Source organism: Eschrichtius robustus, chromosome 1, assembly GCF_028021215.1.
Source record: "Eschrichtius robustus isolate mEscRob2 chromosome 1, mEscRob2.pri, whole genome shotgun sequence".
Classification (NCBI taxonomy): domain Eukaryota; kingdom Metazoa; phylum Chordata; class Mammalia; order Artiodactyla; family Eschrichtiidae; genus Eschrichtius; species Eschrichtius robustus.
In genome coordinates this window covers 143,209,466-143,235,384 of record NC_090824.1, presented here as the reverse complement: position 1 = coordinate 143,235,384, position 25,919 = coordinate 143,209,466, and the positions used below count along the sequence as shown (strand labels likewise).

Genomic DNA, 25,919 nt, shown 5'->3' with positions numbered 1-25,919 from the left:
ACACCTTCTTGTTTTTGCCGATGGCGAGGCTTGCTCAGCAACTGCACCTTGTAAGTGGACTCGTGTCCTCAAAGGACATGATTCATACAAACATTTACCTGGGCTTGAGCTCTGAAACTGCTTCCCAAGGACCTCTATCCCTTACCGAGAATTGACTGCATGTCTGATAGTACGACTGCAGGAAGTTAGGCACATACATTGGCCGGTGTGTGAGAGGCTGTATTTCTGTGTTCACGCGTGTGACTGGGACTGCGCACGAAGACGCTCTTGTGGGTTTCTCTGTGTGCCGCTGACTACGCGTCTTGGTCTCTGTGTGTCCCTGTAGACCTGTGAAGAGGCGTCCAACAGTAAACGCCATTGTTTATACACAACACCCTGTCTAGACCCACAACTGAAAGGAGAAAGCCCCCTGTCAGCTTCCAGAGGCCGCATGCAAACTTTAACCCCCAGGGGCGGTTGAAATACTGCACGGACTCCTGCTCTCCCACAGCCACGCCTTCTGACCAGAGCACAAAGACTGGACGAGACCTGCCTCCCGGCCGTGGGTGTGACATCTACGTGCAACTCGAGAACCTGCCAGCTACCAGCACATCTGATGTTAGCTTGGGTCACTCCCAACATTTTGGAAGCAAGGGAACGCCCATGGGTACCCGACACCGACCTACAGCATTCTACTGGCAAGATGCAGCCTGAAACAACTCAAGGAGCTAAAGAACATCGAACAAAGTGCAACTTCTTGCCAACTAGGCCTAATCACTTTCCTTTCAGCGTGGGAATGCCCACCACAGGAAGCAGTGGACTTCAGCAGCCATGACCCATGTTGGAACCCCACAGTGGAAACTAGGCCACCTTCCCGGCTATGTCTCAGGCAGCTCCCATCCTGCAAGGTTCGCGTCCCTGACCCCTAAAGAACTGCTCAAACGCTCAACAGCCTCCTCCAACGTGCCCTACTCCAGCCAGCAGGCCGACGGGTCCCTACTGGAAGCCACAGACATCTTCCGAACACGGGAACACTGAACACCAGGGAAGAGAGACCGCAAGCCTGTCTGCTTTGAAGATGCTGATCCCACCTGATGCATCCTGGAAATTCTCCACTGCCACAGTGACAAGACTTAGGAACTCAGTGTGATCAAAGGCATGGTCCCCGAGGACCACAGACAGACTTGCAATGGAGGACCACTGCCATGTGAGGGCACTTGGAATCCTGAAAGGGAACCGTGGCTGGCCTTGGCAGTGCACCAGGGATGGCAACAGTGCCCCTTCTCTGCCCCGCCAACGGACTGCTCTGGATAAAACTCTGGCTATTCGAAAGGCCTGCATGCCATACGGGCCGGCCGCGTCATGCCCTCCGGCAGAAACACTATCGCTTTGCACATTCCCAAAAGTGGGAAAAGAGCGACCCAAGGGCTTGTTTGCATAACTCACATACCCCCAAGAAGGCCGGCACAGATGCCTCAGCATGTCCATCTTCTCTATGTCCCGCAAGACACCCGTGGGGAGTAACTCCGCTGGAAACGGGATTGCAACTCTTCACAGGTAACCTACCTCACTGCATCCTCATGAACTGCCAAAGCCATCCCCACCATAGGCAGCTGACGCCAGGCCATCACGAACAAGACACATCCTTGGGAGGCCGAGGCCAGCACCTGCAACCCAATGATGACAGCCCATCCCACGACATCACACAGGACCTGTCCTCATGATACCTTACCTTTCTCTCCAGGGCAGCAGCCACTACGCTGGCTTAAATGCAGCACTCGATCCTCACCCCACTCCACGATGATCCACTTAGCGCCAACAGTGTGCTGGCAGCTTCAGGGGCAGCAGCGAGGCCTAATCCATCAGCCCCCTTCCACCATCACCAAACTCCATCCCACCCCCGCCCACTGCTCCAGCCCCACCGGGCACTCAAGAACCTCACCGCACCAAACACGACAACAGAGAGGGCCACAGGCCTGGCCTGAGGCTCCAGGCTCCAACCAGGGAACCTTGCTCATTTTGGCTTCCAAAATCAACCACCGAAGCGGCATGCACAAAGCGTGATCCTGGTCAAAACACACTTCTCCAAGCTGAAAGCTCACTGGGCCCACACCAGCACACACTCCGACTCTGAAGACTAGCAGGAGAGCCTGCCCCCTTGCATTCCCTCACGGCCTTTTAGCAGGGACCGCAGATTCATAGATGACCCAGCTTATGGGCAGACACGGTCGACCCTCAATCAGGAGCCCCTCCAATACTGGAGTCCTTGGTGGTGTTTGCGTGCATGTCAGCAGGGGACACTGGCCTTCACTCCTAACAGTCCCCTACACCCGAGAGAGGAAACGTGCTGAACCTCAGTTTCCATAAGGATACGGTAGAGTGTTCTCACCCATGTTGTTCAGAGTTTCCAAGGAATGCATACAAGGGTGTCATCATCTATCCAAGCACATGCTGGGATGCTGCAGAACACAACCGGGCAGTGCGCCGGGCTCTGCAGGGGAGTCATGAGCCTGGGGTGCCCCAAAAGCCTTGAGAATCCACAGCCCTCAGGCCACTCAACAAGACGAACAATCAAGCCACTCTTACATCCATTGGGCCCATCTGAGGAAAACCTAATATCTAGTGGCACATCCTGGGGTGGTTGAATACCTACCATCCTGAGTTATCCCCGACCATGCTCGGGAACATGGCCCCGCCTCACTTTTTCCAGATCTTCTTAGCACCTCCAGTCATCAGAGCACACGAACACCTTCTTGTTTTTGCCGATGGCGAGGCTTGCTCAGCAACTGCACCTGGTAAGTGGACTGGTGTCCTCAAAGGACATGATTCATACAAACATTTACCTGGGCTTGAGCTCTGAAACTGCTTCCCAAGGACCTCTATCCCTTACCGAGAATTCACTGCATGTCTGATAGTACGACTGCAGGAAGTTAGGCACATACATTGGCCGGTGTGTGAGAGGCTGTATTTCTGTGTTCACGCGTGTGACTGGGACTGCGCACGAAGACGCTCTTGTGGGTTTCTCTGTGTGCCGCTGACTACGCGTCTTGGTCTCTGTGTGTCCCTGTAGACCTGTGAAGAGGCGTCCAACAGTAAACGCCATAGTTTATACACAACACCCTGTCTAGACCCACAACTGAAAGGAGAAAGCCCCCTGTCAGCTTCCAGAGGCCGCATGCAAACTTTAACCCCCAGGGGCTGTTGAAATACTCCACGGACTCCTGCTCTCCCACAGCCACGCCTTCTGACCAGAGCACAAAGACTGGACGAGACCTGCCTCCCGGCCGTGGGTGTGACATCTACGTGCAACTCGAGAACCTGCCAGCTACCAGCACATCTGATGTTAGCTTGGGTCACTCCCAACATTTTGGAAGCAAGGGAACGCCCATGGGTACCCGACACCGACCTACAGCATTCTACTGGCAAGATGCAGCCTGAAACAACTCAAGGAGCTAAAGAACATCGAACAAAGTGCAACTTCTTGCCAACTAGGCCTAATCACTTTCCTTTCAGCGTGGGAATGCCCACCACAGGAAGCAGTGGACTTCAGCAGCCATGACCCATGTTGGAACCCCACAGCGGAAACTAGGCCACCTTCCCGGCTATGTCTCAGGCAGCTCCCATCCTGCAAGGTTCGCGTCCCTGACCCCTAAAGAACCGCTCAAACGCTCAACAGCCTCCTCCAACGTGCCCTACTCCAGCCAGCAGGCCGACGCGTCCCTACTGGAAGCCACAGACATCTTCCGAACACGGGAACACTGAACACCAGGGAAGAGAGACCGCAAGCCTGTCTGCTTTGAAGATGCTGATCCCACCTGATGCATCCTGGAAATTCTCCACTGCCACAGTGACAAGACTTAGGAACTCAGTGTGATCAAAGGCATGGTCCCCGAGGACCACAGACAGACTTGCAATGGAGGACCACTGCCATGTGAGGGCACTTGGAAGCCTGAAAGGGAACCGTGGCTGGCCTTGGCAGTGCACCAGGGATGGCAACAGTGCCCCTTCTCTGCCCCGCCAACGGACTGCTCTGGATAAAACTCTGGCTATTCGAAAGGCCTGCATGCCATACGGGCCGGCCGCGTCATGCCCTCCGGCAGAAACACTATCGCTTTGCACATTCCCAAAAGTGGGAAAAGAGCGACCCAAGGGCTTGTTTGCATAACTCACATACCCCCAAGAAGGCCGGCACAGATGCCTCAGCATGTCCATCTTCTCTATGTCCCGCAAGACACCCGTGGGGAGTAACTCCGCTGGAAACGGGATTGCAACTCTTCACAGGTAACCTACCTCACTGCATCCTCATGAACTGCCAAAGCCATCCCCACCATAGGCAGCTGACGCCAGGCCATCACGAACAAGACACATCCTTGGGAGGCCGAGGCCAGCACCTGCAACCCAATGATGACAGCCCATCCCACGACATCACACAGGACCTTACCTCATGATACCTTACCTTTCTCTCCAGGGCAGCAGCCACTACGCTGGCTTAAATGCAGCACTCGATCCTCACCCCACTCCACGATGATCCACTTAGCGCCAACAGTGTGCTGGCAGCTTCAGGGGCAGCAGCGAGGCCTAATCCATCAGCCCCCTTCCGCCATCACCAAACTCCATCCCACCCCCGCCCACTGCTCCAGCCCCACCGGGCACTCAAGAACCTCACCGCACCAAACACAACAACAGAGAGGGCCACAGGCCTGGCCTGAGGCTCCAGGCTCCAACCAGGGAACCTTGCTCATTTTGGCTTCCAAAATCAACCACCGAAGCGGCATGCACAAAGCGTGATCCTGGTCAAAACACACTTCTCCAAGCTGAAAGCTCACTGGGCCCACACCAGCACACACTCCGACACTGAAGACTAGCAGGAGAGCCTGTCCCCTTTCATTCCCTCACGGCCTTTTAGCAGGGACCGCGGATTCATAGATGACCCAGCTTATGGGCAGACACGGTCGGCCCTCAGTCAGGAGCCCCTCCAATACTGGAGTCCTTGGAGGTGTTTGCGTGCATGTCGGGAGGGGACACTGGCCTTCACTCCTAACAGTCCCCTACACCCGAGAGAGGAAACGTGCTGAACCACAGTTTCGATAAGGATACGGTAGAGTGTTCTCACCCATGTTGTTCAGAGTTTCCAAGGAATGCATACAAGGGTGTCATCATCGATCCAAGCACATACTGGGATGCTGCAGAACACAACCGGGCAGTGTGCCGGGCTCTGCAGGGGAGTCATGAGCCTGGGGTACCACAAAAGCCTGGAGAATCCACAGCCCTCAGGCCACTCAACAAGACGAACAATCAAGCCACTCTTGCAGCCATTGGGCCCATCTCAGGAAAACCTAATATCTAAAGGCACATCTTGGGGTGGTTGAATACATACCATCCTGAGTTATCCCCGACTATGCTCGGGAACATGGCCCCGCCTCACTTTTTCCAGTTCTTCTTAGCACCTCCAGTCATCAGAGCACACGAAGATCTTCTTGTTTTTGCCGACGGCGAGGCTTGCCCAGCAACTGCACCTGGGAAGTGGACTGGTGTCCTCAAAGGACATGATCCATACAAACATTTACCTGGGCTTGAGCTCTGAAACTGCTTCCCAAGGACCTCTATCCCTTACCGAGAATTGACTGCATGTCTGATAGTACGACTGCAGGAAGTTAGGCACATATATTGGCCGTTGTGTGAGAGGCTGTATTTCTGTGTTCACGCGTGTGACTGTGACTGAGTACGCAGACGCTCTTGTGGGGTTCTCTGTGTGCCGCTGACTACGCGTCTTGGTCTCTGTGTGTCCCTGTAGCCCTGTGAAGAGGCGTCCAACATTAAACGCCATAGCTTATACACAACACCATGTCTAGACCCCCAACTGAAAGCAGAAAGCCCCCTGTCAGCTTCCAGAGGCCGCATGCAAACTTTAACCCCCAGGGGCTGTTGAAATACTCCACGGACTCCCGCTCTCCCACAGCCACGCCTTCTGACCAGAGCACAAAGACTGGATGAGACCTTCCTCCCAGCCGTGGCTGTGAAATCTACGTGCAACTCGAGAACCTGCCAGCTACCAGCACATCTGATGTGCACTTGGGGTCACTCCCAGCACTTTCGGAAGCAGGGGAACTCCCATGGGTGACCGACACCGACCTACAGCATTCTACTGGCAAGATGCAGCCTGAAACCACTCAATGGGCTAAAGAACATCGAACAAAGTGCAACTTCTTTCCAACTAGGCCTAATCTCTTTCCTTTGACCCGCGGGAATGCCCACCACAGGAAGCAGTGGGCTTCAGCAGCCATGACCCATGTTGGAACCCCACAGCGGAAACTAGGCCACCTTCCCGGCCATGTCTCAGGCAGCTCACATCCTGCAAGTTTCGCGGCCCTGACCCCTAAGGAACCGCTCAAACGCTCAACAGCCTCTCCCAACGTGCCCAACTCCAGCCAGCAGGGCGACGCGTCCCTACTGGAAGCCACAGACATCTTCCGAACACGGGAACACTGAACACCAGGGAAGACAGACCGCAAGCCTGTCTGCTTTGAAGATGCTGATCCCACCTAATGCATCCTGGAAATTCTCCACTGCCAAAGTGACACCACTGAGGAACTCAGAGTGATCAAAGGCATGGTCCCCGAGGACCACAGACAGACTTGCAAAGGAAGACCTCTGCCATGTGAGGGCACTTGGAAGCCTGAAAGGGAACCGTGGCTGGCCTTGGCAGTGCACCAGGGATGGCAACAGTGCCCCCTTCTCTGCCCCGCCAACGGACTGCTCTGGATAAAGCTCTGGCTATTCGAAAGGCCTGCATGCCACACGGGCCGTCCGCGTCATGCCCTCCGGCAGAAACACCATCGCTTTGCACATTCCCAAAAGTGGGAAAAGAGCGACCCAAGGGCTTGTTTGCATAACTCACCTACCCCCAAGAAGGCCGGCACAGATGCCTCAGCATGTCCATCTTCTCTATGTCCCGCAAGACACCGTGGGGAGTCACTCCTCTGGAAACGAGATTGCAACTCTTCACAGGTAACCTACCTCACTGCATCCTCATGAACTGCCAAAGCCATCCCCACCATAGGCAGCTGATGCCAGGCCATCACGAACAAGACACATCCTTGGGAAGCCGAGGCCAGCGCCTGCAACCCAATGATGACAGCCCATCCCACGACATCACACAGGACCTGTCCTCATGATACCTTACCTTTCTCTCCAGGGCAGCAGCCACTACGCAGGCTTAAATGCAGCACTCGATCCTCACCCCACTCCACGATGATCCACTTAGCGCCAACAGTGTGCTGGCAGCTTCAGGGGCAGCAGCGAGGCCTAATCCATCAGCCCCCTTCCGCCATCACCAAACTCCATCCCACCCCCGCCCACTGCTCCAGCCCCACCGGGCACTCAAGAACCTCACCGCACCAAACACGACAACAGAGAGGGCCACAGGCCTGGCCTGAGGCTCCAGGCTCCAACCAGGGAACCTTGCTCATTTTGGCTCCCAAAATCAACCACCGAAGCGTCATGCACAATGCGTGATCCTGGTCAAAACACACTTCTCCAAGCTGAAAGCTCACTGGGCCCACACCAGCACACACTCCGACTCTGAAGACTAGCAGGAGAGCCTGCCCCCTTGCATTCCCTCACGGCCTTTTAGCAGGGACCGCGGATTCATAGATGACCCAGCTTATGGGCAGACACGGTCGACCCTCAGTCAGGAGCCCCTCCAATACTGGAGTCCTTGGTGGTGTTTGCGTGCATGTCGGCAGGGGACACTGGTCTTCACTCCTAACAGTCCCCTACACCCGAGAGAGGAAACGTGCTGAACCTCAGTTTCGATAAGGATACGGTAGAGTGTTCTCACCCATTTTGTTCAGAGTTTCCAAGGAATGCATACAAGGGTGTCATCATCTATCCAAGCACATGCTGGGATGCGGCAGAACACAACCGGGCAGTGCGCCGGGCTATACAGGGGAGTCATGAGCCTGGGGTACCACAAAAGCCTGGAGAATCCACAGCCCTCAGGCCACTCAACAAGACGAACAATCAAGCCACTCTTACATCCATTGGGCCCATCTGAGGAAAACCTAATATCTAATGGCATATCCTGGGGTGGTTGAATACCTACCATCCTGAGTTATCCCCGACCATGCTCGGGAACATGGCCCCGCCTCACTTTTTCCAGTTCTTCTTAGCACCTCCAGTCATCAGGGCACACGAAGATCTTCTTGTTTTTGCCGACGGCGAGGCTTGCCCAGCAACTGCACCTGGGAAGTGGACTGGTGTCCTCAAAGGACATGATCCATACAAACATTTACCTGGGCTTGAGCTCTGAAACTGCTTCCCAAGGACCTCTATCCCTTACCGAGAATTGACTGCATGTCTGATAGTACGACTGCAGGAAGTTAGGCACATACATTGGCCGGTGTGTGAGAGGCTGTATTTCTGTGTTCACGCGTGTGACTGTGACTGAGTACGCAGACGCTCTTGTGCGTTACTCTGTGTGCCCCTGACTATGCGTCTTGGTCTCTGTGTGTCCCTGTAGCCCTGTGAAGAGTTGTCCAACAGTAAACGTCATAGTTTATACACAACACCCTGTCTAGACCCCCAACTGAAAGGAGAAAGCCCCCTGTCAGCTTCCAGAGACCGCATGCAAACTTTAACCCCCAGGGGCTGTTGAAATACTCCACGGACTCCCGCTCTCCCACAGCCACGCCTTCTGACCACAGCACAAAGACTGGACGAGACCTGCCTCCCGGCCGTGGGTGTGACATCTACGTGCAACTCGAGAACCTGCCAGCTACCAGCACATCTGATGTGAACTTGGGGTCACTCCCAACATTTTGGAAGCAAGGGAACGCCCATGGTTGACCCGACACCGACCTACAGCATTCTACTGGCAAGATGCAGCCTGAAACCACTCAATGGGCTAAAGAACATCGAACAAAGTGCAACTTCTTGCCAACTAGGCCTAATCACTTTCCTTTGACCCGTGGGAATGCCCACCACAGGAAGCAGTGGGCTTCAGCAGCCATGACCCATGTTGGAACCCCACAGCGGAAACTAGGCCACCTTCCCGGCCATGTCTCAGGCAGCTCCCATCCTGCAAGGTTCGCGGCCCTGACCCCTAAGGAACCGCTCAAACGCTCAACAGCCTCGTCCAACGTGCCCTACTCCAGCCAGCAGGGCGACACGTCCCTACTGGAAGCCACAGACATCTTCCGAACACGGGAACACTGAACACCAGGGAAGACAGACCGAAAGCCTGTCTGCTTTGAAGATGCTGATCCCACCTGATGCATCCTGGAAATTCTCCACTGCCACAGTGACACCACTGAGGAACTCAGAGTGATCAAAGGCATGGTCCCCGAGGACGACAGACAGACTTGCAACGGAAGACCTCTGCCATGTGAGGGCATTTGGAAGCCTGAAAGGGAAGAGTGGCTGGCCTTGGCAGCGAACCAAGCATGGCAACACTGCCCCCTTCTCTGCCCCGCCAACGGACTGCTCTGGATAAAGCTCTGGCTATTCGAAAGGCCTGCATGCCATTCGGGCCGGCCGCGTCATGCCCTCCGGCAGAAACACTGTCGCTTTGCACATTCCCAAAAGTGGGAAAAGAGCGACCCAAGGGCTTGTTTGCAAAACTCACATACCCCCAAGAAGGCCGGCACAGATGCCTCAGCATGTCCATCTTCTCTATGTCCCGCAAGACACCCGTGGGGAGTCACTCCTCTGGAAACGGGATTGCAACTCTTCACAGGTAACCTACCTCACTGCATCCTCATGAACTGCCAAAGCCATCCCCACCATAGGCAGCTGATGCCAGGCAATCACGAACAAGACATATCCTTGGGAAGCCTAGGTCAGCGCCTGCAACCCAATGATGACAGCCCATCCCACGACATCACACAGGACCTGTCCTCATGATACCTTACCTTTCTCTCCAGGGCAGCAGCCACTATGCAGGCTTAAATGCAGCACTCGATCCTCACCCCACTCCACGATGATCCACTTAGCGCCAACAGTGTGCTGGCAGCTTCAGGGGCAGCAGCGAGGCCTAATCCATCAGCCCCCTTCCACCATCACCAAACTCCATCCCACCCCCGCCCACTGCTCCAGCCCCACCGGGCACTCAAGAACCTCACCGCACCAAACACGACAACAGAGAGGGCCACAGGCCTGGCCTGAGGCTCCAGGCTCCAACCAGGGAACCTTGCTCATTTTGGCTCCCAAAATCAACCACCGAAGCGGCATGCACAATGCGTGATCCTGGTCAAAACACACTTCTCCAAGCTGAAAGCTCACTGGGCCCACACCAGCACACACTCCGACTCTGAAGACTAGCAGGAGAGCCTGCCCCCTTGCATTCCCTCACGGCCTTTTAGCAGGGACCGCGGATTCATAGATGACCCAGCTTATGGGCAGACACGGTCGACCCTCAGTCAGGAGCCCCTCCAATACTGGAGTCCTTGGTGGTGTTTGCGTGCATGTCGGCAGGGGACACTGGCCTTCACTCCTAACAGTCCCCTACACCCGAGAGAGGAAACGTGCTGAACCTCAGTTTCGATAAGGATACGGTAGAGTGTTCTCACCCATTTTGCTCAGAGTTTCCAAGGAATGCATACAAGGGTGTCATCATCGATCCAAGCACATGCTGGGATGCTGCAGAACACAACCGGGCAGTGCGCCGGGCTCTGCAGGGGAGTCATGAGCCTGGGGTACCACAAAAGCCTGGAGAATCCACAGCCCTCAGGCCCCTCAACAAGACGAACAGTCAAGCCACTCTTGAAGCCATTGGGCCCATCTCAGGAAAACCTAATATCTAATGGCACATCTTGGGGTGGTTGAATACCTACCATCCTGAGTTATCCGCGACCATGCTCGGAAACATGGCCCCGCCTCACTTTTTCCAGTTCTTCTTAGCACCTCCAGTCATCAGAGCACACGAAGATCTTCTTGTTTTTGCCGACGGCGAGGCTTGCCCAGCAACTGCACCTGAGAAGTGGACTGGTGTCCTCAAAGGACATGATCCATACAAACATTTACCTGGGCTTGAGCTCTGAAACTGCTTCCCAAGAACCTCTATCCCTTACCGAGAATTGACTGCATGTCTGATAGTACGACTGCAGGAAGTTAGGCACATACATTGGCCGGTGTGTGAGAGGCTGTATTTCTGTGTTCACGCGTGTGACTGTGACTGAGTACGCAGACACTCTTGTGGGTTTCTCTGTGTGCCGCTGACTACGCGTCTTGGTCTCTGTGTGTCCCTGTAGCCCTGTGAAGAGGCGTCCAACAGTAAACGCCATAGCTTATACACAACACCATGTCTAGACCCCCAACTGAAAGGAGAAAGCCCCCTGTCAGCTTCCAGAGGCCGCATGCAAACTTTAACCCCCAGGGGCTGTTGAAATACTCCACGGACTCCCGCTCTCCCACAGCCACGCCTTCTGACCAGAGCACAAAGACTGGATGAGACCTTCCTCCCAGCCGTGGCTGTGACATCTACGTGCAACTCGAGAACCTGCCAGCTACCAGCACATCTGATGTGCACTTGGGGTGACTCCCAGCACTTTCGGAAGCAGGGGAACTCCCATGGGTAACCCGACACCGACCTACAGCCTTCTACTGGCAAGATGCAGCCTGAAACCACTCAATGGGCTAAAGAACATCGAACAAAGTGCAACTTTTTTCCAACTAGGCCTAATCTCTTTCCTTTGACCCGTGGGAATGCCCACCACAGGAAGCAGTGGGCTTCAGCAGCCATGACCCATGTTGGAACCCCACAGCGGAAACTAGGCCACCTTCCCGGCCATGTCTCAGGCAGCTCCCATCCTGCAAGGTTCGCGGCCCTGACCCCTAAGGAACCGCTCAAACGCTCAACAGCCTAGCCCAACGTGCCCAACTCCAGCCAGCAGGGCGAGGCATCCCTACTGGAAGCCACAGACATCTTCCGAACACGGGAACACTGAACACCAGGGAAGACAGACTGCAAGCCTGTCTGCTTTGAAGATGCTGATCCCACCTGATGCTTCCTGCAAATTCTACACTGCCACAGTGACACCACTGAGGAACTCAGAGTGATCAAAGGCATGGTCCCCTAGGACCACAGACAGACTTGCAACGGAAGACCTCTGCCATGTGAGGGCACTTGGAAGCCTGAAAGGGAAGAGTGGCTGGCCTTGGCAGTGCACCAGGGATGGCAACAGTGCCCCCTTCTCTGCCCCGCCAACGGACTGCTCTGGATAAAGCTCTGGCTATTCGAAAGGCCTGCATGCCACACGGGCCGTCCGCGTCATGCCCTCCGGCAGAAACACCATCGCTTTGCACATTCCCAAAAGTGGGAAAAGAGCGACCCAAGGGCTTGTTTGCATAACTCACCTACCCCCAAGAAGGCCGGCACAGATGCCTCAGCATGTCCATCTTCTCTATGTCCCGCAAGACACCGTGGGGAGTCACTCCTCTGGAAACGGGATTGCAACTCTTCACAGGTAACCTACCTCACTGCATCCTCATGAACTGCCAAAGCCATTCCCACCATAGGCAGCTGATGCCAGGCCATCACGAACTAGACACATCCTTGGGAAGCCGAGGCCAGCGCCTGCAACCCAATGATGACAGCCCATCCCACGACATCACACAGGACCTGTCCTCATGATACCTTACCTTTCTCTCCAGGGCAGCAGCCACTACGCAGGCTTAAATGCAGCACTCGATCCTCACCCCACTCCACGATGATCCACTTAGCGCCAACAGTGTGCTGGCAGCTTCAGGGGCAGCAGCGAGGCCTAATCCATCAGCCCCCTTCCGCCATCACCAAACTCCATCCCACCCCCGCCCACTGCTCCAGCCCCACCGGGCACTCAAGAACCTCACCGCACCAAACACGACAACAGAGAGGGCCACAGGCCTGGCCTGAGGCTCCAGGCTCCAACCAGGGAACCTTGCTCATTTTGGCTTCCAAAATCAACCACCGAAGCGGCATGCACAAAGCGTGATCCTGGTCAAAACACACTTCTCCAAGCTGAAAGCTCACTGGGCCCACACCAGCACACACTCCGACTCTGAAGACTAGCAGGAGAGCCTGCCCCCTTGCATTCCCTCACGGCCTTTTAGCAGGGACCGCGGATTCATAGATGACCCAGCTTATGGGCAGACACGGTTGACCCTCAGTCAGGAGCCCCTCCAATACTGGAGTCCTTGGTGGTGTTTGCGTGCATGTCGGCAGGGGACACTGGTCTTCACTCCTAACAGTCCCCTACACCCGAGAGAGGAAACGTGCTGAACCTCAGTTTCGATAAGGATACGGTAGAGTGTTCTCACCCATGTTGTTCAGAGTTTCCAAGGAATGCATACAAGGGTGTCATCATCTATCCAAGCACATGCTGGGATGCGGCAGAACACAACCGGGCAGTGCGCCGGGCTATACAGGGGAGTCATGAGCCTGGGGTACCCCAAAAGCCTGGAGAATCCACAGCCCTCAGGCCACTCAACAAGACGAACAATCAAGCCACTCTTACATCCATTGGGCCCATCTGAGGAAAACCTAATATCTAATGGCACATCCTGGGGTGGTTGAATACCTACCATCCTGAGTTATCCCCGACCATGCTCGGGAACATGGCCCCGCCTCACTTTTTCCAGTTCTTCTTAGCACCTCCAGTCATCAGGGCACACGAAGATCTTCTTGTTTTTGCCGACGGCGAGGCTTGCCCAGCAACTGCACCTGGGAAGTGGACTGGTGTCCTCAAAGGACATGATCCATACAAACATTTACCTGGGCTTGAGCTCTGAAACTGCTTCCCAAGGACCTCTATCCCTTACCGAGAATTGACTGCATGTCTGATAGTACGACTGCAGGAAGTTAGGCACATACATTGGCCGGTGTGTGAGAGGCTGTATTTCTGTGTTTACGCGTGTGACTGTGACTGAGTACGCAGACGCTCTTGTGGGTTTCTCTGTGTGCCGCTGACTACGCGTCTTGGTCTCTGTGTGTCCCTGTAGCCCTGTGAAGAGGCGTCCAACAGTAAAAGCCATACCTTATACACAACACTATGTCTAGACCCCCAACTGAAAGGAGAAAGCCCCCTGTCAGCTTCCAGAGGCCGCATGCAAACTTTAACCCCCAGGGGCTGTTGAAATACTCCACGGACTCCCGCTCTCCCACAGCCACGCCTTCTAACCAGAGCCCAAAGACTGGATGAGACCTTCCTCCCAGCCGTGGCTGTGACATCTACGTGCAACTCGAGAACCTGCCAGCTACCAGCACATCTGATGTGCACTTGGGGTCACTCCCAGCACTTTCGGAAGCAGGGGAACTCCCATGGGTGACCCGACACCGACCTACAGCATTCTACTGGCAAGATGCAGACTGAAACCACTCAATGGGCTAAAGAACATCGAACAAAGTGCAACTTCTTTCCAACCAGGCCTAATCTCTTTCCTTTGACCCGTGGGAATGCCCACCACAGGAAGCAGAGGGCTTCAGCAGCCATGACCCATGTTGGAACCCCACAGCGGAAACTAGGCCACCTTCCCGGCCATGTCTCAGGCAGCTCACATCCTGCAAGGATCGCGGCCCTGACCCCTAAGGAACCGCTCAAACGCTCAACAGCCTCGCCCAACGTGCCCAACTCCTGCCAGCAGGGCGAATCGTCCCTACTGGAAGCCACAGACATCTTCCGAACACGGGAACACTGAACACCAGGGAAGACAGACCGCAAGCCTGTCTGCTTTGAAGATGCTGATCCCACCTGATGCATCCTGGAAATTCTCCACTGCCACAGTGACACCACTGAGGAACTCAGAGTGATCAAAGGCATGGTCCCCGAGGACCACAGACAGACTTGCAACGGAAGACCTCTGCCATGTGAGGGCACTTGGAAGCCTGAAAGGGAAGAGTGGCTGGCCTTCGCAGTGCACCAGGGATGGCAACAGTGCCCCCTTCTCTGCCCCGCCAACGGACTGCTCTGGATAAAGCTCTGGGTATTCGAAAGGCCTGCATGCCAAACGGGCGGGCCGCGTCATGCCCTCCGGCAGAAACACTATCGCTTTACACATTCCCAAAAGTGGGAAAAGAGCGACCCAAGGGCTTGTTTGCATAACTCACCTACCCCCAAGAAGGCAGGCACAGATGCCTCAGCATGTCCATCTTCTCTATGTCCCGCAAGACACCCGTGGGGAGTCACTCCTCTGGAAACGGGATTGCAACTCTTCACAGGTAACCTACCTCACTGCATCCTCATGAACTGCCACAGCCATCCCCACCATAGGCAGCTGATGCCAGGCCATCACGAACAAGACACATCCTTGGGAAGCCGAGGCCAGCGCCTGCAACCCAATGATGACAGCCCATCCCACGACATCACACAGGACCTGTCCTCATGATACCTTACCTTTCTCTCCAGGGCAGCAGCCACTATGCAGGCTAAAATGCAGCACTCGATCCTCACCCCACTCCACGATGATCCACTTAGCGCCAACAGTGTGCTGGCAGCTTCAGGGGCAGCAGCGAGGCCTAATCCATCAGCCCCCTTCCGCCATCACCAAACTCCATCCCACCCCCGCCCACTGCTCCAGCCCCACCGGGCACTCAAGAACCTCACCGCACCAAACACGACAACAGAGAGGGCCACAGGCCTGGCCTGAGGCTCCAGGCTCCAACCAGGGAACCTTGCTCATTTTGGCTCCCAAAATCAACCACCGAAGCGGCATGCACAAAGCGTGATCCTGGTCAAAACACACTTCTCCAAGCTGAAAGCTCACTGGGCCCACACCAGCACACACTCCGACTCTGAAGACTAGCAGGAGAGCCTGCCCCCTTGCATTCCCTCACGGCCTTTTAGCAGGGACCGCGGATTCATAGATGACCCAGCTTATGGGCAGACACGGTCGACCCTCAGTCAGGAGCCCCTGCAATACTGGAGTCCTTGGTGGTGTTTGCGTGCATGTCGGCAGGGGACACTGGCCTTCACTCTTAACAGTCCCCTACACCCGAGAGAGGAAACATGCTGAACCTCAATTTCGATAAGCATACGGTAGAGTGTTCTCACCCATTTTGGTCAGAGTTTCCAAGGAATGCATACAAGGGTGTCATCATCGATCCAAGCACATGCTGGGATGCGGCAGAACACAACCGGGCAGTGCGCCGGGCTATACAGGGGAGTCATGAGCCTGGGGTACCCCAAAAGCCTGGAGAATCCACAGCCCTCAGGCCACTCAACAAGACGAACAATCAAGCCACTCTTACATCCATTGGGCCCATCTGAGGAAAACCTAATATCTAATGGCACATCCTGGGGTGGTTGAATACCTACCATCCTGAGTTATCCCCGACCATGCTCGGGAACATGGCCCCGCCTCACTTTTTCCAGTTCTTCTTAGCACCTCCAGTCATCAGGGCACACGAAGATCTTCTTGTTTTTGCCGACGGCGAGGCTTGCCCAGCAACTGCACCTGGGAAGTGGACTGGTGTCCTCAAAGGACATGATCCATACAAACATTTACCTGGGCTTGAGCTCTGAAACTGCTTCCCAAGGACCTCTATCCCTTACCGAGAATTGACTGCATGTCTGATAGTACGACTGCAGGAAGTTAGGCACATACATTGGCCGGTGTGTGAGAGGCTGTATTTCTGTGTTCACGCGTGTGACTGTGACTGAGTACGCAGACGCTCTTGTGGGTTTCTCTGTGTGCCGCTGACTACGCGTCTTGGTCTCTGTGTGTCCCTGTAGCCCTGTGAAGAGGCGTCCAACAGTAAAAGCCATACCTTATACACAACACCCTGTCTAGACCCCCTAGTGAAAGGAGAAAGCCCCCTGTCAGCTTCCAGAGACCGCATGCAAACTTTAACCCCCAGGGGCTGTTGAAATACTCCACGGACTCCCGCTCTCCCACAGCCACGCCTTCTAACCAGAGCCCAAATACTGGATGAGACCTTCCTCCCAGCCGTGGCTGTGACATCTACGTGCAACTCGAGAACCTGTCAGCTACCAGCACATCTGATGTGCACCTGGGGTCACTCCCAGCACTTTCGGAAGCAGGGGAACTCCCATGGGTGACCCGACACCGACCTACAGCATTCTACTGGCAAGATGCAGCCTGAAACCACTCAATGGGCTAAAGAACATCGAACAAAGTGCAACTTCTTTCCAACTAGGCCTAATCTCTTTCCTTTGACCCGTGGGAATGCCCACCACAGGAAGCAGAGGGCTTCAGCAGCCATGACCCATGTTGGAACCCCACAGCGGAAACTAGGCCACCTTCCCGGCCATGTCTCTGGCAGCTCACATCCTGCAAGGATCGCGGCCCTGACCCCTAAGGAACCGCTCAAACGCTCAACAGCCTCGCCCAACGTGCCCAACTCCTGCCAGCAGGGCGACGCGTCCCTACTGGAAGCCACAGACATCTTCCGAACACGGGAACACTGAACACCAGGGAAGACAGACCGCAAGCCTGTCTGCTTTGAAGATGCTGATCCCACCTGATGCATCCTGGAAATTCTCCACTGCCACAGTGACACCACTGAGGAACTCAGAGTGATCAAAGGCATGGTCCCCGAGGACCACAGACAGACTTGCAAAGGAAGACCTCTGCCATGTGAGGGCACTTGGAAGCCTGAAAGGGAACCGTGTCTGGCCTTGGCAGTGCACCAGGGATGGCAACAGTGCCCCCTTCTCTGCCCCGCCAACGGACTGCTCTGGATAAAGCTCTGGGTATTCGAAAGGCCTGCATGCCATACGGGCCGGCCGCGTCATGCCCACCGGCAGAAACACTATCGCTTTGCACATTCCCAAAAGTGGGAAAAGAGCGACCCAAGGGCTTGTTTGCATAACTCACCTACCCCCAAGAAGGCCGGCACAGATGCCTCAGCATGTCCATCTTCTCTATGTCCCGCAAGACACCCGTGGGGAGCCACTCCTCTGGAAACGGGATTGCAACTCTTCACAGGTAACCTACCTCACTGCATCCTCATGAACTGCCACAGCCATCCCCACCATAGGCAGCTGATGCCAGGCCATCACGAACAAGACACATCCTTGGGAAGCCGAGGCCAGCGTCTGCAACCCAATGATGAGAGCCCATCCCACGACATCACACAGGACCTGTCCTCATCACACCTTACCTTTCTCTCCAGGGCAGCAGCCACTACGCAGGCTTAAATGCAGCACTCGATCCTCACCCCACTCCACGATGATCCACTTAGCGCCAACAGTGTGCTGGCAGCTTCAGGGGCAGCAGCGAGGCCTAATCCATCAGCCCCCTTCCGCCATCACCAAACTCCATCCCACCCCCGCCCACTGCTCCAGCCCCCCGGGCACTCAAGAACCTCACCGCACCAAACACGACAACAGAGAGGGCCACAGGCCTGGCCTGAGGCTCCAGGCTCCAACCAGGGAACCTTGCTCATTTTGGCTCCCAAAATCAACCACCGAAGCGGCATGCACAAAGCGTGATCCTGGTGAAAACACACTTCTCCAAGCTGAAAGCTCACTGGGCCCACACCAGCACACACTCCGACTATGAAGACTAGCAGGAGAGCCTGCCCCCTTGCATTCCCTCACGGCCTTTTAGCAGGGACCGCGGATTTATAGATGACCCAGCTTCTGGGCAGACACTGTCGACCCTCAGTCAGGAGCCCCTCCAATACTGGAGTCCTTGGTGGTGTTTGCGTGCATGTCGGCAGGGGAAACTGGCCTTCACTCCTAACAGTCCCCTACACCCGAGAGAGGAAACGTGCTGAACCTCAGTTTCGATAAGGATACGGTAGAGTGTTCTCACCCATGTTGTTCAGAGTTTCCAAGGAATGCATACAAGGGTGTCATCATCTATCCAAGCACATGCTGGGATGCGGCAGAACACAACCGGGCAGTGCGCCGGGCTCTGCAGGGGAGTCATGAGCCTGGCGTACCCCAAAAGCCTGGGGAATCCACAGCCCTCAGGCCACTCAACAAGACAAACAATCAAACCACTCTTACATCCATTGGGCCCATCTGAGGAAAACCTAATATCTAATGGCACATCCTGGGGTGGTTGAATACCTACCATCCTGAGTTATCCCCGACCATGCTCGGGAACATGGCCCCGCCTCACTATTTCCAGTTCTTCTTAGCACCTCCAGTCATCAGGGCACACGAAGATCTTCTTGTTTTTGCCGACGGCGAGGCTTGCCCAGCAACTGCACCTGGGAAGTGGACTGGTGTCCTCACAGGACATGATCCATACAAACATTTACCTGGGCTTGAGCTCTGAAACTGCTTCCCAAGAACCTCTATCCCTTACCGAGAATTGACTGCATGTCTGATAGTACGACTGCAGGAAGTTAGGCACATACATTGGCCGGTGTGTGAGAGGCTGTATTTCTGTGTTCACGCGTGTGACTGTGACTGAGTACGCAGACGCTCTTGTGCGTTACTCTGTGTGCCCCTGACTATGCGTCTTGGTCTCTGTGTGTCCCTGTAGCCCTGTGAAGAGGTGTCCAACAGTAAACGTCATAGTTTATACACAACACCCTGTCTAGACCCCCAACTGAAAGGAGAAAGCCCCCTGTCAGCTTCCAGAGGCCGCATGCAAACTTTAACCCCCAGGGGCTGTTGAAATACTCCACGGACTCCCGCTCTCCCACAGCCACGCCTTCTGACCAGAGCACAAAGACTGGATGAGACCTTCCTCCCAGCCGTGGCTGTGACATCTACGTTCAACTCGAGAACCTGCCAGCTACCAGCACATGTGATGTGAACTTGGGGTCACTCCCAACATTTTGGAAGCAAGGGAACGCCCATGGTTGACCCGAAACCGACCTACAGCATTCTACTGGCAAGATGCAGCCTGAAAAAACTCAAGGGGCTAAAGAACATCGAACAAAGTGCAACTTCTTGCCAACTAGGCCTAATCACTTTCCTTTGACCCGTGGGAATGCCCACCACAGGAAGCAGTGGGCTTCAGCAGCCATGACCGACGTTGCAACCCCACAGCGGAAACTAGGCCACCTTCCCGGCCATGTCTCAGGCAGCTCCCATCCTGCAAGGTTCGCGGCCCTGACCCCTAAGGAACCGCTCAAACGCTCAACAGCCTCGTCCAACGTGCCCTACTCCAGCCAGCAGTGCGACGCGTCCCTACTGGAAGGCACAGACATCTTCCGAACACGGGAACACTGAACACCAGGGAAGACAGACCGCAGGACTGTCTGCTTTGAAGATGCTGATCCCACCTGATGCATCCTGGAAATTCTCCACTGCCACAGTGACACCACTGAGGAACTCAGAGTGATCAAAGGCATGGTCCCCGAGGACCACAGACAAACTAGCAACGGAAGACCTCTGCCATGTGAGGGCACTTGGAAGCCTGAAAGGGAAGAGTGGCTGGCCTTGGCATCGAACCAAGCATGGCAACACTGCCCCCTTCTCTGCCCCGCCAACGGACTGCTCTGGATAAAGCTCTGGCTATTCGAAAGGCCTGCATGCCATACGGGCCGGCCGCGTCATGCCCTCCGGCAGAAACACTATCGCTTTGCACATTCCCAAAAGTGGGAAAAGAGCGACCCAAGGGCTTGTTTGCATAACTCACCTACCCCCAAGAAGGCCGGCACAGATGCCTCAGCATGTCCATCTTCTCTATGTCCCGCAAGACACCGTGGGGAGTCACTCCTCTGGAAACGGGATTGCAACTCTTCACAGGTAACCTACCTCACTGCATCCTCATGAACTGCCAAATCCATCACCACCATAGGCAGCTGATGCCAGGCCATCACGAACAAGACACATCCTTGGGAAGCCGAGGCCAGCGCCTGCAACCAAATGATGACAGCCCATCCCACGACATCACACAGGACCTGTCCTCATGATACCTTACCTTTCTCTCCAGGGCAGCAGCCACTACGCAGGCTTAAATGCAGCACTCGATCCTCACCCCACTCCACGATGATCCACTTAGAGCCAACAGTGTGCTGGCAGCTTCAGGGGCAGCAGCGAGGCCTAATCCATCAGCCCCCTTCCGCCATCACCAAAATCCATCCCACCCCCGCCCACTGCTCCAGCCCCACCGGGCACTCAAGGACCTCACCGCACCAAACACAACAACAGAGAGGGCCACAGGCCTGGCCTGAGGCTCCAGGCTCCAACCAGGGAACCTTGCTCATTTTGGCTTCCAAAATCAACCACCGAAGCGGCATGCACAAAGCGTGATCCTGGTCAAAACACACTTCTCCAAACTGAAAGCTGACTGGGCCCACACCAGCACACATTCCGACTCTGAACACTAGCAGGAGAGCCTGCCCCCTTGCAATCCCTCACGGCCTTTTAGCAGGGACCGCGGATTCATAGATGACCCAGCTTATGGGCAGACACGGTCGACCCTCAGTCAGGAGCCCCTCCAATACTGGAGTCCTTGGTGGTGTTTGCGTGCATGTCGGCAGGGGACACTGGCCTTCACTCCTAACAGTCCCCTACACCCGAGAGAGGAAACGTGCTGAACCTCAGTTTCGATAAGGATACGGTAGAGTGTTGTCACCCATTTTGTTCAGAGTTTCCAAGGAATGCATACAAGGGTTTCATCATCGATCCAAGCACATGCTGGGATGCTGCAGAACACAACCGGGCAGTGCGCCGGGCTCTACAGGGGAGTCATGAGCCTGGGGTACCCCAAAAGCCTGTAGAATCCACAGCCCTCAGGCCACTCAACAAGACGAACAATCAAGCCACTCTTGCAGCCATTGGGCCCATCTCAGGAAAACCTAATATCTAATGGCACATCTTGGGGTGGTTGAATACCTACCATCCTGAGTTATCCGCGACCATGCTCGGGAACATGGCCCCGCCTGAGTTTTTCCAGTTCTTCTTAGCACCTCCAGTCATCAGAGCACACGAAGATCTTCTTGTTTTTGCCGACGGCGAGGCTTGCCCAGCAACTGCACCTGGGAAGTGGACTGGTGTCCTCAAAGGACATGATCCATACCAACATTTACCTGGGCTTGAGCTCTGAAACTGCTTCCCCAGGACCTCTATCCCTTACCGAGAATTGACTACATGTCTGATAGTACGACTGCAGGAAGTTAGGCACATACATTGGCCGGTGTGTGAGAGGCTGTATTTCTGTGTTCACGCGTGTGACTGTGACTGTGCACGCAGACGCTCTTGTGGGTTTCTCTGTGTGCCTCTGACTACGCGTCTTGGTCTCTGTGTGTCCCTGTAGCCCTGTGAAGAGGCGTCCAACAGTAAACGCCGTAGTTTATACACAACACCCTGTCTAAACCCCCAACTGAAAGGAGAAAGCCCCCTGTCAGCTTCCAGAGGCCGCATGCAAACTTTAAACCCAGGGGCTGTTGAAATACTCCATGGACTCCCGCTCTCCCACAGCCACGCCTTCTGACCAGAGCACAAAGACTGGACGAGACCTGCCTCCTGGCCGTGGGTGTGACATCTACGTGCAACTCGAGAACCTGCCAGCTACCAGCACATCTGATGTGCAAATGGGGTCACTCCCAGCACTTTCAGAAGCAAGGGAACTCCCATGGGTGACCCGACAACGACCTACAGCATTCTACTGGCAAGATGCACCCTGAAAACACTCAATGGGCTAAAGAATATCGAACAAAGTGCATCTTCTTGCCAACTAGGCCTAATCACTTTCCTTTGACCCGTGGGAATGCCCACCACAGGAGGCAGTGGGCTTCAGCAGCCATGACCCATGTTGGAGCCCCACAGCGGAAACTAGGCCACCTTCCCGGCCATGTCTCAGGCAGCTCCCATCCTGCAAGGTTCGCGGCCCTGACCCCTAAGGAACCGCTCAAACGCTCAACAGCCTCGTCCAACGTGCCCTAATCCAGCCAGCAGGGCGACACGTCCCTACTGGAAGCCACAGACATCTTCCGAACACGGGAACACTGAACACCAGGGAAGACAGACCGCAGGACTGTCTGCTTTGAAGATGCTGATCCCACCTGATGCATCCTGGAAATTCTCCACTGCCACAGTGACACCACTGAGGAACTCAGAGTGATCAAAGGCATGGTCCCCGAGGACCACAGACAGACTTGCAATGGAAGACCTCTGCCATGTGAGGGCACTTGGAAGCCTGAAAGGGAAGAGTGGCTGGCCTTGGCAGCGCACCAGGGATGGCAACAGTGCCCCCGTCTCTGTCCCGCCAGCGGACTGCTCTGGATAAAGCTCTGGCTATTCGAAAGGCCTGCATGCCACACGGGCCGGCCGCGTCATGCCCTCCGGCAGAAACACTATCGCTTTGCACATTCCCAAAAGTGGGAAAAGAGCGACCAAAGGGCTTGTTTGCATAACTCACCTACCCCCAAGAAGGCAGGCACAGATGCCTCAGCATGTCCATCTTCTCTATGTCCCGTAAGACACCCGTGGGGAGTCACTCCTCTGGAAACGGGATTGCAACTCTTCACAGGTAACCTACCTCACTGCATCCTCATGAACTGCCAAAGCCATCCCCACCATAGGCAGCTGATGCCAGGCCATCACGTACAAGACACATCCTTGGGAAGCCGAAGCCAGCGCCTGCAACCCAATGATGACAGCCCATCCCACGACATCACACAGGACCTGTCCTCATCATACCTTACCTTTCTCGCCAGGGCAGCAGCCACTACGCAGGCTTAAATGCAGCACTCGATCCTCACCCCACTCCACGATGATCCACTTAGCGCCAACAGTGTGCTGGCAGCTTCAGGGGCAGCAGCGAGGCCTAATCCATCAGCCCCCTTCCGCCATCACCAAACTCAATCCCACCGCCGCCCACTGCTCCAGCCCCACCGGGCACTCAAGAACCTCACCGCACCAAACACAACAACAGAGAGGGCCACAGGCCTGGCCTGAGGCTCCAGGCTCCAACCAGGGAACCTTGCTCATTTTGGCTTCCAAAATCAACCACCGAAGCGGCATGCACAAAGCGTGATCCTGGTCAAAACACATTTCTCCAAGCTGAAAGCTCACTGGGCCCACACCAGCACACACTCCGACTCTGAACACTAGCAGGAGAGCCTGCCCCCTTGCATTCCCTCACGGCCTTTTAGCAGGGACCGCGGATTCAGATGACCCAGCTTATGGGCAGACACGGTCGACCCTCAGTCAGGAGCCCCTCCAATACTGGAGTCCTTGGTGGTGTTTGCGTGCATGTCGGCAGGGGACACTGGCCTTCACTCCTAACAGTCCCCTACACCCGAGAGAGGAAACGTGCTGAACGTCAGTTTCGATGAGAATACGGTAGAGTGTTCTCACCCATGTTGTTCAGAGTTTCCAAGGAATGCATACAAGGGTGTCATCATCTATCCAAGCACATGCTGGGATGCGGCAGAACACAACCGGGCAGTGCGCCGGGCTCTGCAGGGGAGTCATGAGCCTGGCGTACCCCAAAAGCCTGGGGAATCCACAGCCCTCAGGCCACTCAACATGACAAACAATCAAACCACTCTTACATCCATTGGGCCCATCTGAGGAAAACCTAATATCTAATGGCACATCCTGGGGTGGTTGAATACCTACCATCCTGAGTTATCCCCGACCATGCTCGGGAACATGGCCCCGCCTCACTTTTTCCAGTTCTTCTTAGCACCTCCAGTCATCAGGGCACACGAAGAACTTCTTGTTTTTGCCGACGGCGAGGCTTGCCCAGCAACTGCACCTGGGAAGTGGACTTGTGTCCTCACAGGACATGATCCATACAAACATTTACCTGGGCTTGAGCTCTGAAACTGCTTCCCAAGGACCTCTATCCCTTACCGAGAATTGACTGCATGTCTGATAGTACGACTGCAGGAAGTTAGGCACATACATTGGCCGGTGTGTGAGAGGCTGTATTTCTGTGTTCACGCGTGTGACTGTGACTGAGTACGCAGACGCTCTTGTGCGTTACTCTGTGTGCCCCTGACTATGCGTCTTGGTCTCTGTGTGTCCCTGTAGCCCTGTGAAGAGGTGTCCAACAGTAAACGCCATAGTTTATACACAACACCCTGTCTAGACCCCCAACTGAAAGGAGAAAGCCCCCTGTCAGCTTCCAGAGACCGCATGCAAACTTTAACCCCCAGGGGCTGTTGAAATACTCCACGGACTCCCGCTCTCCCACAGCCACGCCTTCTGACCACAGCACAAAGACTGGACGAGACCTGCCTCCCGGCCGTGGGTGTGACATCTACGTGCAACTCGAGAACCTGCCAGCTACCAGCACATCTGATGTGAACTTGGGGTCACTCCCAACATTTTGGAAGCAAGGGAACGCCCATGGTTGACCCGACACCGACCTACAGCATTCTACTGGCAAGATGCAGCCTGAAACAACTCAAAGGGCTAAAGAACATCGAACAAAGTGCAACTTCTTGCCAACTAGGCCTAATCACTTTCCTTTGACCCGTGGGAATGCCCACCACAGGAAGCAGTGGGCTTCAGCAGCCATGACCCACGTTGCAACCCCACAGCGGAAACTAGGCCACCTTCCCGGCCATGTCTCAGGCAGCTCCCATCCTGCAAGGTTCGCGGCCCTGACCCCTAAGGAACCGCTCAAACGCTCAACAGCCTCGTCCAACGTGCCCTACTCCAGCCAGCAGGGCGACGCGTCCCTACTGGAAGGCACAGACATCTTCCGAACACGGGAACACTGAACACCAGGGAAGACAGACCGCAGGACTGTCTGCTTTGAAGATGCTGATCCCACCTGATGCATCCTGGAAATTCTCCACTGCCACAGTGACACCACTGAGGAACTCAGAGTGATCAAAGGCATGGTCCCCGAGGACCACAGACAGACTAGCAACGGAAGACCTCTGCCATGTGAGGGCACTTGGAAGCCTGAAAGGGAAGAGTGGCTGGCCTTGGCAGCGAACCAAGCATGGCAACACTGCCCCCTTCTCTGCCCCGCCAACGGACTGCTCTGGATAAAGCTCTGGCTATTCGAAAGGCCTGCATGCCATACGGGCCGGCCGCGTCATGCCCTCCGGCAGAAACACTATCGCTTTGCAC

The 25,919-nt window shown here is 55.3% G+C and overlaps 9 non-coding genes across 9 annotated transcripts; all 9 read right to left on the bottom strand.

Moving 5' to 3' along the window:
• Nucleotides 1-2,328: 2,328 nt before the first annotated feature.
• LOC137751109 (small nucleolar RNA SNORD116) lies at nucleotides 2,329-2,421 on the bottom strand. Its single transcript, XR_011070693.1, has one exon. It is a non-coding gene; the product is annotated as a small nucleolar RNA SNORD116 (small nucleolar RNA).
• A 2,631-nt stretch (nucleotides 2,422-5,052) lies between these two features.
• On the bottom strand, nucleotides 5,053-5,145 carry LOC137778586 (small nucleolar RNA SNORD116). Its single transcript, XR_011076941.1, has one exon. It is a non-coding gene; the product is annotated as a small nucleolar RNA SNORD116 (small nucleolar RNA).
• A 2,634-nt stretch (nucleotides 5,146-7,779) lies between these two features.
• On the bottom strand, nucleotides 7,780-7,872 carry LOC137778722 (small nucleolar RNA SNORD116). The gene has a single exon (XR_011076984.1). It is a non-coding gene; the product is annotated as a small nucleolar RNA SNORD116 (small nucleolar RNA).
• Nucleotides 7,873-10,507: 2,635 nt separating this feature from the next.
• On the bottom strand, nucleotides 10,508-10,600 carry LOC137777461 (small nucleolar RNA SNORD116). Its single transcript, XR_011076533.1, has one exon. It is a non-coding gene; the product is annotated as a small nucleolar RNA SNORD116 (small nucleolar RNA).
• A 2,635-nt stretch (nucleotides 10,601-13,235) lies between these two features.
• LOC137750780 (small nucleolar RNA SNORD116) lies at nucleotides 13,236-13,328 on the bottom strand. The gene has a single exon (XR_011070571.1). It is a non-coding gene; the product is annotated as a small nucleolar RNA SNORD116 (small nucleolar RNA).
• Nucleotides 13,329-15,964: 2,636 nt separating this feature from the next.
• On the bottom strand, nucleotides 15,965-16,057 carry LOC137778709 (small nucleolar RNA SNORD116). The gene has a single exon (XR_011076980.1). It is a non-coding gene; the product is annotated as a small nucleolar RNA SNORD116 (small nucleolar RNA).
• A 2,635-nt stretch (nucleotides 16,058-18,692) lies between these two features.
• On the bottom strand, nucleotides 18,693-18,785 carry LOC137750771 (small nucleolar RNA SNORD116). Its single transcript, XR_011070560.1, has one exon. It is a non-coding gene; the product is annotated as a small nucleolar RNA SNORD116 (small nucleolar RNA).
• Nucleotides 18,786-21,419: 2,634 nt separating this feature from the next.
• On the bottom strand, nucleotides 21,420-21,512 carry LOC137777185 (small nucleolar RNA SNORD116). The gene has a single exon (XR_011076455.1). It is a non-coding gene; the product is annotated as a small nucleolar RNA SNORD116 (small nucleolar RNA).
• A 2,633-nt stretch (nucleotides 21,513-24,145) lies between these two features.
• Nucleotides 24,146-24,238, bottom strand: LOC137750118 (small nucleolar RNA SNORD116). Its single transcript, XR_011070375.1, has one exon. It is a non-coding gene; the product is annotated as a small nucleolar RNA SNORD116 (small nucleolar RNA).
• Between the last annotated feature and the right edge of the window lie 1,681 nt (nucleotides 24,239-25,919).